This window comes from Hibiscus syriacus, unplaced genomic scaffold (assembly GCF_006381635.1).
Source record: "Hibiscus syriacus cultivar Baekdansim isolate YM2019G1 unplaced genomic scaffold, ASM638163v2 tig00010263_pilon, whole genome shotgun sequence".
NCBI classification, from domain to species: domain Eukaryota; kingdom Viridiplantae; phylum Streptophyta; class Magnoliopsida; order Malvales; family Malvaceae; genus Hibiscus; species Hibiscus syriacus.
The window spans coordinates 233,715-249,765 of NW_024062210.1; the positions used below are offsets into that span (position 1 = coordinate 233,715).

Consider the following 16,051-nt stretch of genomic DNA (forward strand, 5'->3'; position numbering starts at 1 on the left):
TCTTCTCATTATGAACTTCTTCTCCCTTTTTCGGATGAGTTCTTCTCATTATGAACTCTCCATTGGAAATGTCAATTCCTCAAGCGAGGTGTCACTGATTCGAAATGTCATGAATCGAGTGATAGGTCGAACAAGCTCTTCTCATTATGAACTTCTTCTCCCTCTGTCGGATGAGTTCTTCTCATTATGAACTCTCCATTGAAAATGCTGATCCACCTATTTTTGTGATGGAACCAAACCAAGGTTGAACAAGTTCTTCTTATTATGAACTTTCTCCTTTAGGACGAGTTCTTCTCATTATGAACTCTTCACTGAAAATGTTGATCCATCTCCTTCTGCGGTGGATCATAATTGTTATTGACTCTCTCTGAATTTCTGTCAAAACATTCGAAGCATTTCAATGAATATGAATGAATGAGCATGCTCCTATTTATAGATGCCTATTAATGTATGCATGATATCATTTTAATATTATGAGCTTTGTGGTCTTGTAAATCTTCATTTCAAACACGTCATTCAACCTTTCATTTGCACCCCACACTTTGCTTGGGCTATTTCTCTTGTTCCCATACAAATCTTTTTCTACTTTCTTTTGATCTGTTCATCTTTGTCAACGTATCAAATATCAGTGTTTTCAATGTGCTTTTTCTCATCTCACATGCATTTTCTTGGTCATGTCTTACCCTACTCTCTTCGAGTATTAGGGTTAAAATTTCTGATATGGAAGTATTAATTCAGAGTAATACCAAGAAGTCTTTTATTTATTTTTAATGCCATGTCAATCTACTTATAAGAAGAATGAATAAAATTGAGACTTGAAATAAAAACTTTAAATTCACTGACAAGGAAATGAATTTACAAAGTTATGACAATCACATAAATAGTGGAAATTTATAACCACAAGTCAAATGTCCCTATAAAACATTAGCATGAGTGTTCCTGAATCAATCCATTTGATATAACTATTGAGTTGAGCTTCTGTCTGAAGGATTTCAAGGTTTGCCAAAAGTTCTGTAAATGTGAAGCTTCTCTCAAAATATCAGACTTTCGAGAAGATTTAACTGCCTGATGCCTAATCTCAAAATGCCTTTGAGCCGCCATTTCAGATTTTCAACTCAAAGTCTTCCTTTGGTTTCAAGATGTCCTTTGTGGATTTTCATCTCGAACCCTCCTTCTTCATTTTTTCTTTCTTTTTTTTTTCTTCTTTTTATTTTTTCATTTTTTTTTCTTCAAGCATAGTACTTCTTAACAGAGTCTGAGTTTACCGGATTTCTCAGTTTTTCCCCATCCATCTCTGTTAAAATCAATGCTCCCCCAGAGAAGGCCTTATTGACAACATATGGACCTTCCCAATTAGGCATCCATTTTCCTCAGAAATCTTTATGAATTGGCAGAATCTTTTTTAGCACTAGATCACCCTCTCGAAATTCTCTAGGATGAACCTTCTTATCATGAGCTCTCATCATCCGTTTCTGATACATCTGACCGTGGCAAATAGCTTTTAATCTCTTTTCTTCAATGAGATTCAATTGGTCAAACCGAGCCTGAACCCATTCAGCTTCATCCAACTTCACTTCTTTCAGAATTCGAAGTGATGGGATTTCTATTTCCACTGGCAAGACTGCCTCCATCCCGTAAACTAAAGAGAAAGGCGTTGCCCCTGTCGAAGTTCGCACTGTAGTACGATATGCATATAAAGCAAAAGGTAATTTGTCGTGCCAATCTCTGTAAGTCTCAGTGGTCTTTGTGATGATCCTTTTAATATTTTTATTTGCTGCTTCCACTGCCCCATTCATCTTTGGACGATAGGTCACTGAATTAGAATGCTTTATCTTGAACTGAGTACAAAGTTCTACCATCATTTTATTGTTCAAATTGGTGGCATTATCTGTGATGATTCTTTCTGGCAACCCATACCGGCAGATTATCTCTCTCTTTATGAATTTGCAAACTGTAGATCTTGTGATATTTGCATATGAGGCAGCCTCAACCCACTTAGTAAAATAATCAATTGCCACAAATATGAAGCGATGTCCATTCGAAGCCTTTGGTGTAATTGCCCCAATGACATCCATGCCCCACATAGAAAACGGCCATGGTGCAGTCATCACGTGCAAAGGTGACGGAGATGCATGGATCTTATCACCATAAATTTGACATTTGTGACATTTTCTTACATAATCAACACAGTCTGAATGCATAGTGGCCCAATAATATCCATATCTCATGATCTTCCTGGCCATAGAAAGCCCACTTGCATGTGTTCCACATATCCCTTCATGCACTTCTTCAAGTATACTTCTCGCTTCTCGGGCATCTACACATCTCATCAAAACTTGATCACTACCCTTTCTGTACAAAACTTCCCCATCTAATACATATTCAGTAGTCATCTTCCTTATTGTCTTTTTATCGATCTCAGATGCATGTAGTGGGTAAATTTGATGCTTGATGTATTGCAAAATGTCATAATACCATGGACGATCATCTACCTCTTCTTCGATATCATAACAGTGTGCCGGGGTTTTATATTTGCATTTTAATTGGCATCATATCAACTCTTCTATTTGCTTGGAACATTGCAGCCAGTGTGGCCAAAGCATCTGCCATTTGATTATCTTCTCGAGGGAGATAATTGAAATTGACATCTTCAAATTCTTTTACCAATTCAAGGATCAATCTTCGATATTCCACTAACTTTGGATCCTTTGTCTCCCATTCTCCTCGCAATTGATACACCACTAATGAGGAGTCTCCATATACTTGGAGCACTTTGATTTTTCTTTTTATAGCTGCTCTTAATCCCATAGCACAAGCTTCATACTCTGCCATATTGTTGGTGCAAAAGAACTCCAATCTGCTTGTAAAAGGATAATAGACATTTTCCGAGGAAATCAGTATCGCTCCAATTCCTTGTCCTAAAGCATTAGATGCCCCATCAAAATACAACCTCCAGGATTTATCATCTGAAATTGTTTCCTCCTTGGTTGTAATGCACATCAAATCCTCATCTGGAAAATTAAAGTTCAAGGACTCATAATCATCTGAAGCACGACTTGCAAGGAAATCTGCTATGGCACTCCCTTTGATTGCTTTTTGATTCACATATACAATGTCAAATTCTGATAACAACATCTGCCATCTAGCCAATCTACCAGTTAAAGCCGGTGATTCCATTAAATATTTCAAAGGGTCAAGCTTAGATATCAACCAAGTAGTGTGGTATAACATGTATTGCCTGAGCCTTCGAGTAGCCCATACCAAAGCACAACATAGCTTTTGAATTGGCGAGTATCGGATCTCACAATCGGTGAACTTTTTGCTTAGATAATAGATGGCTCTCTCTTTCTTTCCAGATTCGTCATGCTGCCCCAACACACATCCCATCGAATTCTCAAAGACCGTTAGATAAAAGATCAATGGTCTACCAGGAACTGGTGACACCAGAACTGGAGTATTAGACAAATATCTCTTGATTTTCTCCAAAGCCTCTTGGCACTCGTCATTCCAAACTTCGGGGTTGTTCTTTCGAAGTAATTTGAAAACTGTATCACATTTTTCAGTTAATTGTGAAATGAATCGAGATATATAATTTAACCTTCCTAGGAAACCTCGAATTTCTTTCTGTGTACGAGGTGGTGGAAGATCTTGAATGGCCTTTACTTTATCTGGATCGATCTCAATTCCTCTTTGACTAACCACGAAACCCAGAAGCTTCCCTGATGTTACCCCGAAGGTGCATTTAGTTGGATTGAGTTTCAATTGATATTTTCTCAGTCTTTGGAAAAGCTTCCTCAAGTTTTGAATGTGTTCTCCTTCAGTCCTGGACTTGGCAATCATGTCATCCACATACACTTCAATCTCTTTGTGCATCATGTCATGGAAAAGAGTCACCATAGCTCTTTGGTAAGTTGCCCCAGCATTTTTCAAACCAAATGGCATCACTTTATAGCAAAATATGCCCCACATAGTCACAAATGTAGTTTTTTCCATATCTTCAGTGTTCATTTTTATTTGGTTATACCCCGAGAAGCCATCCATAAAAGAAAACCACGAATGACCAGCAGTGTTGTCCACTAAAGTATCTATATGAGGCAATGGAAAATTATCTTTTGGGCTTGCTTTATTAAGATCTCTGTAATCCACACACATGCGAACTTTCCCATTTTTCTTTGGCACATGGACTATGTTTGCGACCCATTCCGGATACTTTGCCGCTTGAAGAAACCCTGCATCAATCTGTTTCATCACTTCATCTTTAATTTTTAATAACATTTCTGGCTTCATTCTTCTGAGCTTTTGCTGAACTGGCTTACACTCAGGCTTTATCGGAAGCTTGTGCACCACTATGTCTGTACTCAGTCCTGGCATATCTTGATAAGACCATGCAAAGATATCCTTGAATTCTCGGAGCAGATCTATCAATTCTTGCATTATCTCAACAGAAAGTGTGCTGCCGATTTTAACTTCTCTCTTGTCATCATCAGTTCCCAAGTTATAACCTCAGTTTCTTCCTGGTGAGGTAAGATATGTTTGTCCTCCTTTTCTACCAGTCTTAATAGTTCGTTCGGAACATCACATTCTACCTCATCCTGACATTCATTGATTTCTTCCAAACATATGGGCTGCTCAAAGTTTATCTCAGTATTAAATTCAGAAACATTCATGCTATTGATATTGTGACACCTGCAAATAGAAAAATTGAATCGAATATATTTGAAAGGAGACCAAAATTTATGAAATGAATATAAAGAATGAAAATGAAAATGTAAATAATGATAGCCATTTAAGAAATAAAAGACTGTCTTTTATTGAAAGCAAGTAGAGTTAACATAGCTGCCCTTATGAAAATTCCTTAATACTTGCGGGCACAAGTATAAGGATTAGTACTGGGTATTACTCTGAATTAATCTTAAAAACTACAGGGAGATCCTCTGCAGTCCAATTTTTCAGTGTTTCCCCTGGGAAGCAAGGACGGATTCCAGCCAAATATCTTCCCGCTTTATCATCCCCAGTTATCATGTTAATGACCAAACCCTCCATAGCTTCATTGAACAAGTCTCTGTCTTTCATCTGCTCTTCTTCATCAATTGCTCTGGCTAACTGTTGCTCCATATCAAATACTCCCCCAAACTTGAAAAAGCTTTCTAGGGGAGGAAAAAGCATACGCTCCCATGGAATATCCTCTCCTTTCAGTCTAGCTCTTCTCACTTCACCTCTCTTTTCATTTCTTTCTTTCTTTGCTGAAAATCAGGCTTAAATCCCAGCCCGAAGCGATCGTTCTTCATCATGAAAAATTTGGGATATAAACTCCCTTGCAAGCATATACCGAGACCCTTTCCTGTATTGGCTCCTTTTCCTAGAGTCTCTCGCACAGTCATCTTAGTACAATCAGATAAACGCGGGCGAGGAATCTTGTTTCCTTCAGCAATGAAAGTAGCGTTGACAAATTCTAAAGCTCTGAAGGAACACTCTAGGGCATTCTCATTCGTCTCAATATATGGGGCGTCAGTCGTCACAGAAGCAATAATCTCTTCCTCTGCCCCAATACTAATCAACTGGCCATTTGTCACGAATTTTAATTTTTGGTGCAAGGACGAAGGGACTGCCCCTGCAGAATGAATCCATGGCCTCCCAAGCAAACAATTATATGAGGGATTGATGTCCATCACCACAAAATCAATATTGTAGACAGTTGGTCCAATCAACAATGGTATCTCTATCTTTCCAAGCACATCCCGCTGGGTTCCATCAAAAGCTCTAACAATGTTTTGGTAGGCCCTCATATGTGAGCTGTCCACCGGTAACCTCCGTAATGTGGCCATAGGCATAACATTAAGTGCAGACCCATTGTCAATCAAAACGCCTGACAAGACATGACCATGACAATGAGTTGTGATATTGAGGGCTTTTACTGATCCCATTCCACCATCAGGAATTTCATCATCAGTGAAGTTATGTAGTTGTCAGCAGCTATGTGCCCTACAATTCGATCCAACTTGTTCACTGATATATCCTCAGGCACAAATGTTTGATTGAGCACTTTTAACAAAGCATTCCGATGTACTTCTGAATTTATTAACAAATCCAGAATTGAAATCCGTGCTTGTTGCTTGTGTAGCTGTTCAACTACATTATACTCACTATGTTTTAAAAACTTCAAGAATTCTTGAACTTGCGTTTCTGTTACCGGCTCATTGATCATCGGTGCGAGTTCATCATCAAATATCTTTTGCGGTACCACAACAGTTTTTCCTTTTGCCTTCACTTTGTCCATTTCTTTTGACATCTCAGGAGAATAACACCTCCCACTTCTTGTGAAGTGCCCGACTTCATTCACTATTCCAGTCATCAAGTTGTCTACTGGTGCTTCACCTTCAACTACCTTTATTTTCTCTAGCGAACCAGATTCTCTTATTAATGAAACATTGGCAGTGTAATTCCAAGGCACCTTGCGGGTGTCTTTAAACGAAAATGGTGAAGGAGCTGTGATTACAACTTTTGGCGTTGACGACCCAGAATTCATTGCTGATGATTTCACAGTGATGACTACTGGCTTGTTTATTTTGTGAACGGGCTCAGAATTTTCTGTCATGAAGACGTCTTTTTCTCTTTTTTCCTTATCTTCCTCAAAGAACTCTACCTCCTTATTATCCATCAATCTTTGTAGTAACCCCCTGAATTCAGGGCAAGGCTGAATTTCATGCCCTTCTTCTTGGTGATATTCACAATAGTGTTCACACTCATTGGTCTTTGGCTTAAGATCTTGTCGAATCATGCCAGCCTGATAGAGTTGTTGGAATACCCATCTGAAGGGAGATTTGATTTCATGAATGTTTGTCTTTGCCTTCCTCCTATTCTCCTCATGGATGGTATTTATCCCTTTACCTCCATGATTCGGTAGTGGGTGTGTTGATGCATCTGGTGAATCAAATTGTAATCCTCCTGTGTTAATCAAATTCTGCACTATCTTTTTGAAGGCATAACAATTCTCTATAGAATGGCCAGCAATTCCATCATGGTAATCACAATGCGCATTTGCGTCATACCAATGAGGGTACGGTGGTTGAAGAGGGGTCAAACGGTAGGGGCGTACCACATCTGCCTTGAATAACGAGGCGTATATCTCTGAATAGGGTACGGGTAATGGTGTGAAGGACACCTTCTCTCTATCCTTACGAGGTCCCCTGAAATCATTTCTGATGGTGTTCATGTCATTCCTCTCAGCCCTTGATTGGGTTATTGTGACACTATTTGCAGTATTCTTGTGGTAGACATTTGCACTGTTAACTTCATTTTCCTTTTTTCGGTATACAGGTTTTTTGGAGCTAGACCCTTCAACTACTTCAATCTTGCCACTTCTTATAGCATTTTCGATGAGCTCACCAGAGATGATCAAATCAGCAAAATTTTAGTGGCATTTCCAAGCAAATGCCCCAAATACGGAGCTCTCAAAGTATTGACAAAAATTACAGTAGCCTCCTTTTCGAGTAAAGGGGGTTGGACCTGTGCAGCAACATCACGCCACCTTTGAGCATATTGTCGGAAAGTTTCATTGCTTCTTTTTTCCATATTTTGAAGAGTCCACCGATCAGGAATTATCTGTAACATGGCGATACTGTTCTAGGAATGCTTTTGCCAAGTCCTTCCATGATTTGATATGAGCCCTAGTTAATTGGTTATACCACTTAGCGGCAGAACCTGTCAAACTGTCTTGAAAACAGTGAATCAACAGTTTTCATCGTTCACATGGCCAGCCATCCTCCGGCAAAACATGGTTATATGAGAAGAAGGACAAGTGGTTCCATTGTATTTTTCAAACTCGGGAACCTTGAACTTTATAGGGATAATCAGATCTGGGACCAAACTTAACTCTCTAGCATCAGACCCATAGAACGGTTCAATCACTTCTACCGATTTTACCCTTTCTTCCAATTTCTTCAATTGTTGATTTATCTGTTCATTGGCTTTTTCCTTCTCGGCTAACTCGTTCAGATCCGGGGTTAAATGCTCGGTATTAAATTCCCCCATCCTTACACCTGAAACAGGCTGATAAATGTTTGGGAATGTGGATCCCATGTGGTGCTGCTGATTCTCATTGCTAACATATACATGAGGTCGAGTTTCTTGAGGTACCGAAGGATGAGCGGATATATGTATAGGTGTGAAACCAGGAGGAGGACGGGATTCTGGTGTAAACCCTGGTGGGTACTGAGGGTCAGAAGTAAACCCCGCAGGATGTGATGCTCCAGCTCCAAACCCTGGAGGATGTGATGGATCTTGCTCGGATGACATTAGTTGGTCATCCGCAATCCTTCCACCTGTAGCATGTTTCTTAAACATTTCTTCCATCCTTTGTAGTAGACCGGCTTGCGAGTTTGTTATCTTCTTCCATCTTAGTTAATCCTCTCTCATTTCTTCTTGAGCTTGTTTTTGTTCTTGCTCAAGTTGGATCATTCTAGCTTCCATTTTCTTTGTTATATCCGAGTACCGTACGGGTGTGAGGTGAATGCCAGAATAACTACAATGATTGGAAATCATATTTTACATTATTTTTGGTGTTTTAATGAATGAATGCATGTTACGTGGTAATAAAATGATAAAAGTGCGAATAAAATACAGAAAACAATACTTAAACAAAATGCAAATGTATGCAGAAAGGCATTGATTCATAAGACGTGATCAATCTTTAGAACAACTTTCATTTAGGACAAAACCCTTATCATTACAAGAAAAATTTATTACAGAAAAGGCCTAGCTCTAGTGCTCAGTTCCATTATCTCATTGACAAGCCAATTGACCCTTTTTCCTACATCTGATGCGGGACTTGTATAACTATGGATAACTCTTGCTTGAATGTCCATCTCTCCCAATTGTCTTGCAACACTGCTTAATTGATTCATGGTTTCAAGGATTATGCTATTCACATTCGTTTTCCAGTCTTCAAAACGATCACTCGAGTTCTGCCACTGCTGTCGGGTACTTTCAACAGTACGCTTAAGACTAGAGATCTGTATTTGACAGCTTTGCAAGGCATTCTCTAAATCATTAACCTTTCTTCGTAAAGCAGCATTCTCTTCGAGACTAACCCTTAAATCTGATGGCCAGCGCTGACTATTTCTGTGAACAAGGAATTTTCAAGCTGCCGAATGTAAACACCATACTCTTCATTCTTTGCTTGAGCCTGAGTTAACTTTTCCTCATGCCTTGCTTCTATCTCTTGCATCTCTTGATTAAGGACCTTATTCGTTCGTTCTTTGTTACACATCTTTGCATCCAAATGAACACTTCATCCTGTTTGCCTTTAAGCACATGATCTTTGTTGTCTTTCTAATTTCAATTCTTCATTGGTTCGTCTCTTTTCAGCTTCGAGTTCACCTATTCTTTGTCCTCTAATCTCAAGTTCATTTTGCATGCTGTTCACCTCCATTTCGAATCCTTGAAACATATTATTTTTCTCAATTTCTAACTGTTCTACCCTTCGTTTTCCTTCCTTAATCTCGCTTAATCTACTATGATCTTCAACTTTGAGCTCCTCAATATTAACTTGCAACCTTCGTACTTCAAAAGTGAGCTCCTCTTCTCGTTTCTTGCTCAAAGTATGCCTTTGTCTTAACTCTTTAGCTTCTTTCCTTTCGTTATTCATGCACTAGCCCATGACTTCTTCTCTGACTCGAGTTCATGATCTTTCTCTTCTTCTCCGCCTCTAGTTCTCTGACTCGACGTTCTCTTTCGGCTCTGATATCCCTAACTCGACGATCCCTTTCAGCCTTGAGCTCCAACCTCCACTGTTTTGAAGTTTTTTCGAGCCCAACAATTCTTCGGTAATCATTCTGTAAGTTAGCAAAATTAGCCTCAACCTTCTCTTTTCTCTCCGCATCAACTCAAATGTTTATTATAAAACCCCTTATGAATGTCCAACACAAAATTTTTGTCTAAGAGCCTCACACTCGCCTCCTTTCTGGCGATCTCTGCTTCGAATTCACTCTTAAGTATCTCCAACTTAGATGGTACGTGTCTGAATTGTGCTTCCAAAGGAATTACTTGATCACGATCCGCCAAGGGAATGACATCTTTCTTGCCGCTCTCCATGCCACATAATCTGGTGTCAGCATGACCTCGGCTCTACTAAATCGGTTCTAAAGATTGACTTCCATGCATCTGACATCACTCGAGCATTTTTCTTGTAGTGATCTCCGTAGTACACAAATTCAGATGTCTTTAGAGGATGTAATTGGGACGAATTGGCGTGCCCCAATTGTCGTAATACCATTAATGGAGCATAACCTACTCCACCCCATAACCCTAATAGGGTTACCCAATCAGAATCTCCGCATTTGTACAATACATCAGCAAAAGCTAACCAGGGAACACGCCACACTATATCATGATCTTGTAGATTTCTGAAGAGTGAAACCCATCTTTCCTGGTGAGATGCTCCGGCCATTCCTGGTGAGGAAATCTTTTAATGGTGAATAGGCAATTGAAAAACCGGGACTGTACTCTCGATCCATCTCCAGAAGTGGATACGTATCCAAACAGTAAGCAACTGGATACACCAGTGAAGCGACTACTCTCTGCTCTTCTGCAACTATAGCGCCCTGAATGTCTCTGCCAAACGCAAAGGATTCACCTTCCATTCCAAACGCTCGAATAAATCGACTACAGCGGATTCTACATGACAAAGAACTTTCGGGAAAATCACTAAACTGTAAATTCCCAAAGCAAACATCTCCATTCTCTTCTCAATATCGTCATGTTTGACAATAAGTTCTTTCAGGCACGGCCAAGGGAAACAATCAGACTCTCCTTTCTTTTGGATTCGATCAGCAACCCACTTCTCCCCCATTCCGGTAATTTTTGCAAGTTTGCTTTTGAAGGATTGCACTCTTGTGGCCTTTGAGTAAATCCTATCCAAATGTATCGTTTCGAAATGAAATAGGGAAGTGTACTCTTCCAACGTGGGAGTCATGTCTTCCTTGTTGAAGGTGAAACAACTATATGCTGGATTCCAAAACTGGATCAAAGCTTTAATCAGGGGTTCGTTTACTTTCACGTACAACAACATGGCTATGTCACCATATTTTTGCCAGAAAGCATACTTCATATCAGAATTCCAACCCTCCCAAATTTCACGTAATTCTTGCAGATCGTTTTGCTTTAGACTGACCGGAGCAACTTCTGGTAGTACCGATATATAGCCTTCAGTCAGACTATCGCCTTTCTTCATCTGAGTTTCCTCTGACCACGACCTCACTTCCGCGTTTTTTATTTCCTTGTTATGAAAGCTCTTGTCCATTTTATGACCACCTTCTACTTTGATGACCACTTCGTGAACCAACACCTTTCTTTATGAATGATAATGTAATGCAACAGTAATAAAACACAGAAACACGAACACAAAAAAAATGTGTTAGTATATAATAATAATCAAGAAAAACAATATAATAAATAAAGCTTGAAAATATATACATCCTAACCCTTATCCATATGGACTACCCAACATGATTTACCCACATGCTTTGTCATTCAAAAAAAAAAAAAATCCTAGCCACATTTTTCTAGATCACAGTCTTTGTACGAAAAATATAAAACCTAACCGCATGTTTTTCTAATTCTTATACATATCGAAAAAATAAATTCGAGGAAAAGGTTAGAATGAGTTTCCCCTTTGTGTCTGCGGACAGAGTTTCATCATAAGACGGGCAAAGTTTTGGTAACACTAACAGGTCCTCAAATTGTCCTTTGCTGGTGCCCCCTTAGGCTTGCCAGACCCTTGACCCTCACCCATTATAGGCTTAAACGGGTCAAGTTCAATTCGAGAGGATACATTTCTTTATGTCCATGCGAGAAAACGCAATGTTTCACTCGTAAACATAAGGCATATGTACCCTAGAGGTTATTTGCTAAAGCCCATGCGGAGAAAAGCAATTTTTCTCACGTAAGCGTAGCGTTCACCTCTACCTAACGGGACAGAGCACAGTTAGAAGGCTCTAAATATCGAAGAGTTATAGCGACAGTGGGGAAACTCATAATCCTTTGCCTCGATCCATGAAAATCAACAGATTAAAGTGAAGGTCAGAAAACTGAAACATGTAAATCACACGTTAGTACAACTATTTATTCATTAATCAAATTACAAATTAAATGCAAACAACAATTTAAAACAAACCAGGGATCAAAAACCAAATTAGAATGAATTTATAACTTTCATATGCAAAGACAATTGACTAATCGATTATCGGCCTGACTCTCTAAAAAAAGTCCCCAGCGGAGTCGCCAAGCTGTCGTAACCGTTTTTTTTAAAGGAAAAGTGGAATTTGAAAACCACGTCATTTTTAATTTATTTCTTTTGATTGATTTTTAATTAAAAAAATAACATGAAACAAACCTCTCATTTCGAAAATTTAGAAATTATTTTACAAATAAAAAAACATGATTCGAAGAGTCGCCACCAATCATTGATTAGGGTGTAATTGGGCACCAAAAAAACATTGTCATTTTAAATAAAAATTAATTTTAATTAAAACAACAAATTGAAGTCCGCGTTACCAGAAAATGAGTTCGGGAGTCGATTACGTGTAGGGAAGGATTAGCACCCCATAACGCCCTAAATCGGTACCTGATCGATTACTTAATGTCTTTGCAATGAAATTTATAAATTCAACTTTTAATTTGATTTATAATCCCATAAAACATCATAGGTATTATTTTATACCAATAATAATTTAAAATATCTTCCTAGTTAGTTAAAGAGATATTTAATGTTTCATTGTATAAAATAATTTAACCTTAACACATATAATAAATTTAATGATTAAAAAAAATTATAAAGGAAACATTTATTTGGGTCAAATAAATAAAAATGAAACAAATAAAATTATCGAATATAAATATTTATGCGAAAAATCCTCGAAGATATTTCCTAATTATTTAAGGCGTAATTTCGTAAATTATTAGCACAAAATAATATTTTATAATTGAAAAGTATACGTTAAACATAATATATATATATATATTAAGTAAAGAAACATGCAAAATTTATGGCGTATAAACATTGCACCAACTTTTTAAGGATTATATGCACGTAAATTATAAGTAAATAAATATTGAAACATGATGAAGTAATCTTACATATAAATTACATTAGATACTAAGTAGTAATCATTACAAAACAATAAATGAAACGACCATGATATCAATAATTTATATATATATATAAAAGAACTTGAATAATCACACAATCAATATTATACCAAATATAAGATATAAAAGCTAATATTAAATATAATATACAACATATAACACAACACACTAAATCCATATTTTAATGTAATTAAAACCTATGCGCATTAACAAGAATATGCTAAAATATAATGGACTAGAACATAATAAAAAAAATAAAAGAACTACCAACTACTATAAAAGTCTAAAATCAAAGACCAAATTTGTATTGAAAGTAAAAACCAGCGGGCCCTTATTGAATAAGCCAAGTAATTAAAACCCTTGTCTTATATTAGCATAAAAATGGCAGTATCATTCAAAAGATGGAACTAGCATGGAAATTATACTTCTAGCCCTTATCACTAAGCCCACAACATCCAGCAATCACAAAGAACAATCTCCGCCTATCCCGCAACTACAACACCCTTAAATTAAGAATTAGACAGCTCGCAGCCCCACCACATAACAGAGTTTTCAACACACAAACACCAGTATCAATAATAGAACGTATCACCTTCCTCCACATTCTAAAATCTTAAAGCAAAACTAAACCCAGATTTTTACACACCTAGGACTTGTTAAACTCTCGACATAGCCGACACTCCAAAAAGCCTAAAGTCTTCACAGGTCACCGTACGTCGGTGACCAAATCCACCTCTGATCGTCCTTTCAACCGACTGATGATGCCAAGCGTTTTTTTTTTTTTTAAATTCCAACGACAGGTATTCACTACTCCCTCGTGTTCCTAATGACGAATTCTCTAATGGTGTGTGATGAAACCGACGAGGCTTCAATTAATGAATCTCCACCCTCAGGTAAATTGAACTTAAACTTTTTTTATTATTTGTATTCTTTACAAAATAAAAATTTTGAAAATAAAAAAATTTCTTTAAAAATAATATCACTGTTAATACTTATTTATTTGCTTCGAATGGTTTATGGTTGAAATTTAGCCTCTAAAATCGTGATCATCGAATGTTGATATGGTTGATATTCTGATTCGATGTTGGCTCTATGGTTCACGGTTACTGCTTTTGACCAGTGCTTATGCTTACTGCTGTCTTTTAAAGATATAAAAATGGAATGAAGCAATATCATATTCATCTTGGAATCATTTCAAATTAATAAAAACAGAAAATAATAAGTAGAAAAATAAATTGAAAACCTTAAGATGTATCTTGCTTGGTATTGATTCTGTCGAAGAGAATGAAAATTTTTTACAAATTTCTCTTATCTAGAAAATTCCCCTCATCAGTGTTCTTTTTTTCTGTTCTTGATTGCTTCCCCCTCCTTTTTCCCCGTTGAAAGTTCCCCTATTTATAATTGTTTCGAATCCACCTTTTCCTTTGATTAGTGCTGAAGCAGGTATCCCTAATCCCGTAATTTTTGGGATTTTTTCTTTATTTCAAAGGTTTAGGTAAACTTTTAATCTTTTGTTGACCTTGATTTTGATCCACTCACATTTGCTGAGATGGCCAGATGATGACAGCTTCTAGAGGCATTTGGTGGTGGCTCTATGTTGGCTTGGCAGTTCGGCGAAAATGATTCTGAATGGTTATGTAATTGGACTGGCCTACAAAATATGTAAGTTATTAAATTATTAGCATTAATAATAATAATATAATAAATATATATATATTTTTAATCCCGATCAAAAACGGGTGTCTACAACTTATTCATTTAATAAATAAACAAAGAATATATAAATAAGTTGCAAATAATTTATTGAAGATTTTGGTGTTTTTACATAATGGCATGACACCCGTAATAAGTTGTGAGTTCTGGTGGAGATATATATAGCTATAAATGGCGATGACATTGGAGGTTAAAAGCAACTGTATCGGTCCAGCTTTAAACCTTAAAAAGACATTGGATAAGGATCATTCTGCATATTCCTTTTTATTGTTTCCTTCTGACTCTCGTAAATCGAAATAAATTCTACTTATAGCCTGATCCCAAGCTTTTCTTTTCTCTTTTAAAACTTGTGTCCATTAGTATTGCAAAAATACTAGTCTTGTAGAATATTCTAAAATTTTAGAATAAATTATAATTATAATTATAATTCAGATATTTTAATGCAATTAATACCTTAATTGATCATGGTTTTAAATAGAGCCATTCGCACTTGGGTCATTTGGGTCCACTAAGTTACCAAACATTGTTCTCCTAAATAACCCAAGTTCAAACAATTATATATATAGGATTTCCAAAGCTATGTGAACTCATTGCAGAACATATTGGTAAGCAAGCGAGTCATAATTCATCATTCGAATGTGAAATGTGATGCGATTATATATTTTTGTGAAATAAGCTTGCATCGGATTAGTTCCTCGAGTTGAACAGTCGTGTTTAATGTTTATACCTTTTACCCTTCATTGGTGTGTAATTTGTACAAATGTCATGTTCAAATCTAGAATTTCTAAAGATAACAATCCTCCCTTAAATTGCTGGAATCGTTTGGTTGTGCCAAAAAAATTAAATTATTTTATTTAAAAATTCAAAAATAATTTAAATTACAAAACATAAATAATTTAAATACTAAATAGCTAAAGTTTAAAATTGGTACCAAAATATTAATATTCAAATTTAAACTAAACAGATGCTCCCGTACATGTGACTAATAGAGTCATGCAAATCTTATGCTCATTCTACCAGATTTGGGGTTGAGTATAATAATTTATCATCAACTAAATGGTAAAGAATTTGATACCGAATCCAATTTTGAATTAAAGTGTAGTGAATAAAAAAGAGAGCATAACTTTACTCTTATTTAGAAATTAATCCGAATCGATTGATTATGATTGGAGCTACAGGCGATCGAAGATTG

The 16,051-nt window shown here is 36.9% G+C and overlaps 1 pseudogene; it reads right to left on the bottom strand.

The window, feature by feature from the left end:
• Positions 1-1,229: 1,229 nt before the first annotated feature.
• On the bottom strand, positions 1,230-4,152 carry LOC120203687 (annotated as a pseudogene).
• Between the last annotated feature and the right edge of the window lie 11,899 nt (positions 4,153-16,051).